We start from the raw sequence: 4,981 nt of genomic DNA, 5'->3' as shown, positions 1-4,981 counted from the left end.
ATCGGATTTTGTTTACTTTAGTGTCCGTGTTAGCAATCTCAGACTATGGGAAAGCGCGCGCCTAGGTATAGAGATTGTTACTCGCGTTTTAGGTAGACAAGAAGTACTTTAGCTAGACGAAATCAGCTAGCGTATTTGTAGGCGTAGTAATTTGAGAACAGGAGCAATAATAAAGACGTTAAAAAGCTTTTATTCTCTCTCTTTGTTATTTCTTTGTTAACAAGTTGGATTGAGGTTCTACGGACTTCGACTGGGCACAAGATACATCCATGGATATATGTAATGTGGTTTACGCATTTTAATGTATAGCCACAATGTGAAAGACAAATTACGTTTCTCCGGTCTTTCATTGATACGTACGCGATGCAATATCTTCTTCTTTATGGAAAAAGCAAAAAAAAAAACAAAAAAAAATGGACGGTCAACGTGGTTTGGTAAATCGGTCACTAAATAAGGAGCGTGTCTATACCAGCGTTACACTGCATAGGGTAGCACGGGTCTTTTTTACCTGTCGTCTTGCTTTGAGTGTTTTCCTCTAGAAATAAATTCACTTTTAATATCAACCCTTTTAATTATTGCCTAATATTTGCTTTATTTCTCTGCGATCGGTTTCCCTACCGATTTATTGGTAATTATTGTAATAAATTAATTTAATTATTTGTCAGCCTGATTATTTTCCCGCCAAAAGCCCACTTCAACGCGGTTTGCCACTGCCATATTTGGGCATCGCCGTCATTTAATTGGCTTGATTCGAATAGTTTTTAATTCTTCTGCCTTGAAATTCGGAACTTTTCAAGAGCGACAAACAGCACAAAAAAACATTATTTATTGTACTTTAGACTGGCAAGAGGGTAGCAAAGTTAAAACGAGAAGAATACTAAAGGAAGAGCGAGAAAGAGAGGAACTATTCCAGTTTTTTGCTGCTGTTTCTGGTCAAAACGTTTGGAAACGTTCTCGCGAGTGGGAAGGTATGAAAACGTCTCTGAAACTGGAAGTTTAAACTTTAAAGACTACATAACAATTTTGCCAAAAGCTCCTATTGCATTTCCTTTAATAACCCGATATTTTCTTAAAGGATAACAGGGTATTTCAACTCGACATTTCTGTTTTGGTTATCTATAGTTAGAGTTAAGATGTTTAGAGTTTACGGAAAACCGAAGAAACGAGATTCAATTGCGGACGGCAAAGTTTTAGGACTATAAACGGGGGTTTTATTTAGCTTCCACTTATTTTCTAAAGTTATAAATGTGGGTTAGGTCATTTAACGCTGGATAATTTTTTAAAAGTCGTGGATTCCTTCATGAAAAGGTTGTTTGCTTGCACAACTTATGTCGCTAGCGAGCGTGTGCCCGCTCCAGATAAAGAATTTGTGCTCAGTACGATATCAACTTTATTCGTCCTGATTAGCCTGAATTAAATGATACCGTGGTTTGTTAAAATAAGCTTTAAAAAAGAAGTCATTTAAAATTAAATTTTACAGTGAGTGGGATAGAGAGACATCAAAGTCCATGCAATCTGAAGCAAACCACAAGACCCATTCATTTTTAAGCTCTTTTATTTGACAAATCCATGTTTATTGAAGGAAGTTTAGAAAAAGTACAGTAAAAGAAGTAATCAAAGTCACTTTTAAAATAAAAGAGAATTACTTTGCATCCAAAAAGACATCTTTAAGCGGAGCTGAAATAAAAGAAAAAATATTTGTTACCGATTGAGTTAATACATGTGACATATGCTTACATTCTACCAGTGAAAAAATTCGATACAATAAGCAATGCAATGTAAAGGTGTAAAATTTCAATGAAAAACTGAAAGGTCTACCATGGAAACAGTGCTCATGTTTTCTTTGTTCTTCAGTTTTTCATTACAGTTTCGCACGTTCAGGGTGCTCTTCATTTGTCAGAACTGGCCGGCCGGGTCGGTTGTCTTGAATGTGAAAAGGGCCTTTCTCCACTAGATTTTCCCACAAATCCACCATAACAATGTATAATATCTATGTATTGACTGATGTATTTATGTATTGATAAGATAAATCTGTCCAACAACGAATTCTGTTCTCGAATATACCGGTCTGGCCGGCCAGTTCTGACAAATGGAAAGCGCTCTGGTGTTACGTTACATGAACGGTGTTACAAAATTCTACAAACCTTTCGTTAGGAGAACTTGCAGTAAAATCATAAATAGGGTTTTCATATTCCCTAAGGGCATCTGGCTCTAAAGTCATCACAGGTTCACTTGGTGCGCTCGGCTCGGCGTAAAAATCTGTAACCTGACGCTTGGCGTTGTACAGCGGATTCACTGCGCTCTCACTGCCCCTTCATGTAAAATAGAAATGGACGATTGTTACATGTACCTAAACGCAAATCCCATTGCTTCGTATTTTGATAGCAAGAGAGTATACTTACGTATCATACAGCGGGTTTTCTGTTGACTCACAGGTGAACTTCACGCCACTGAGAAAATAGCAAGACAAACATACATATAACTTTATTTCAACTCGGATTTTAAAGAAGCAACAGATATGCTTTTCAAAACAAACAAAAAACCGAAAGTACTAATTAAATTAAAAAGGACAAGCTTTAATGTTTTTTCCGAAATTTCTTAAGCAAGACACAGTTCTAAGTTCATCAGTTAAATTGTTCCAATATTAAGCAACAGTAAACCTGATGGAAGATTTCCAAGCTGGAATAAATTTCAAAAACGTTAACATTTAAATTGTACAGCAATGGGGGACGCCCCTGGCTAGCCCTGTATGGAGATTTTCATCAATTAAATCAGAGGACTTAGGAACTTTACACTTTTACCTTTCATACAGTGGGTTGTCAACAGATTCCATTCCGTTCGGATTGCTGTTTAGGAAGGAATAAATTCAATATAACCTTAATTATTGAAAACCGACAAAACCTAAAGCAATTGAACCCTATAAACTGACTGCATCATTGATCTAGTGTCATCATCACTTACCTTTTCCTTGTCGGATCATAATAATTAAGTACCTGATCAAGCTAGAGGATAGGGTAAGACCAGTCGCTGAAATCTCCCTCTCTCCGCCCTATGCAGGGGAGACTGCACTAAAGATAGGTTTTGATATAACACTCAATTCTCCTAAAACGATTACAGCAAATATATGAAAACATTTAACTAGAATCTTCATGTTTATCTTAGACTGAATGGGCCGTCATTATACCTCTCATAGTAATCAAACTGCTCTCTGGTCCTGCTTTTCTTTTCGCTTTTGATTTCTGAAATGACAGGACACGAAAATGATCGGTGATTAGTTTTAAATTAAATTAAGACAAACGCCAAGATTACAGCACCTGAGATAAAAATAGAAGGGCGACAGTAGGATAGCCTAAGAAGCGGGGAATGTGTAAAACAAAAACAATGCAATTGTTCAACCGACAACGACTAGTTTCTGCGCGTATCACATAACTTAGTAAATGGCCCAGCTTATCACGAGTCTCTCGTAGCCCAGTTGGTTAGAGCGCCTGACCGCATTCTGAGAGGCCATGGGTTCGATTCCCTGCTTCTTCCTTAATGTCTACTTGTGTCATTGTTAAACAATTCATCTCATTAAATTCTGTACTTTTAGCGCTACTTTTTTGGAAGTTTGGAGTATAATAATAATAAAAAAATAAATATATGTTTATAGTGGTCATGCGCTTAGCTTCATATCTCAACGAGATAGCTAGTTTACAGGCATGCCACTGAAACAGAGGAAACAAATATTTTTAAATGAACGTAACAAGGTTAAAAAATCCCAACTGGCAGGAGACAGACCAGTTGGCTATATACAAAAGGTGGTCGAGGATTTGAACTCGGGACAACCGAGAAACAAAATCCAGCTAGTGGCAAGGGCAGGTCTTGAACCGGGGACCTCCAGATTGACGAACACCAGCGCCCTTAACCACTCGGCCACGCTTGCCTCCCCTTAAATGGGAGGGAGCATAGTGTAAATGGCGCTTTTCTGAATAGGAGTGTTAATTAGACTAGAGGCCTTCATTGGAGTACAGGCGCATTTCGGATAGGAAAAGGGGCTTAACCTAACCATTACAGAAAGACTGGATTTCCCACTCCTTGCGATAAAGAAATAACATCACAAGACAAATTGCAAGAAGCAGTAGACACAGCATCGGAACCAGTATCAAGGTTACATTAGATGATCCACTTTCATCCATTTTACGGTACCCCACTGAGGACTCATTTCCTAATGGGGCTAATGTAGAGGGTCTATATTCTGTTGGTCTGGTGTGTGTTGGTTCATCAGTGGCCCAGGTTTCTGGAGCAATTGAGGAACCTGTTAAGGAAAAAGGACGTAGTTAGTGCTGCGTCAATCTTCAGTAGGCACTACATTTCACTCACATGCCTATCTTCACACAAGAAGCTTTTCGCTACGTTCGTTGCTTTTGGTTTTAAACCGAACGGGCTTGCTAGCCTACGTAGCGGCTGCCTTTATAAATCCAGATCAAAAGTCAGTCTTGGTGGCGCGCGCGGATGAATTACGGTCGTTATCCTTGTGCGGGCCATCTTCAACTCGCGGTCTTGGCCAAGTTTTTCTTTTGTGCTTTTCATGTAAGCGAGGAAGGAGACCGGTTCAGTGGCCTTATGGCTACCGCGTTGAGTCCCGGATCGATCAGTCCGGATAAAAGCGCTGGCTCACTCACTGTGTTGTGTTCTTCAGAGAAGACACTTTACTCTTTGTATTTTTGCCGCTCTCTATCCAGGGTCGGGTATAAATGGGTAACAGTCAATTATCACGACACGCTGACAGAAACGTTGAGAGATTACCTGCGGCGGACTAGCATCCCATCCAGGGATGTGAGGATAATTCTAGTCGTCCCATGTCACTAAAATCAGAGTTAAGCGACCATCTGATACTGGATAAGCCACTCATGAAAGGTTGAAGTTAAACCTTTTATGCAGCTACAGGTTCTCACCTTGTTTGAAAATATTGCTTTGGCGGTTTTAGAATACGACAAGTCAG

General features: G+C 39.2%; 1 long non-coding RNA gene across 1 annotated transcript; it reads right to left on the bottom strand.

Annotated features, from left to right (window-relative positions):
* Nucleotides 1–1,552: 1,552 nt before the first annotated feature.
* On the bottom strand, nucleotides 1,553–2,907 carry LOC144639863 (uncharacterized). The gene is made up of 4 exons (XR_013568233.1): nucleotides 2,802–2,907; nucleotides 2,403–2,450; nucleotides 2,145–2,312; nucleotides 1,553–1,677 (listed from the first exon to the last, which is right to left on the bottom strand). It is a non-coding gene; the product is annotated as an uncharacterized LOC144639863 (long non-coding RNA).
* Between the last annotated feature and the right edge of the window lie 2,074 nt (nucleotides 2,908–4,981).

Source organism: Oculina patagonica, unplaced genomic scaffold (genome assembly GCF_052425735.1).
Source record: "Oculina patagonica isolate OP01 unplaced genomic scaffold, crgOcupat unplaced1414, whole genome shotgun sequence".
NCBI classification, from domain to species: Eukaryota; Metazoa; Cnidaria; class Anthozoa; order Scleractinia; family Oculinidae; genus Oculina; species Oculina patagonica.
Note: the sequence above shows the minus strand (reverse complement) of the source record. Positions and strands in the feature narration are given on the sequence as shown.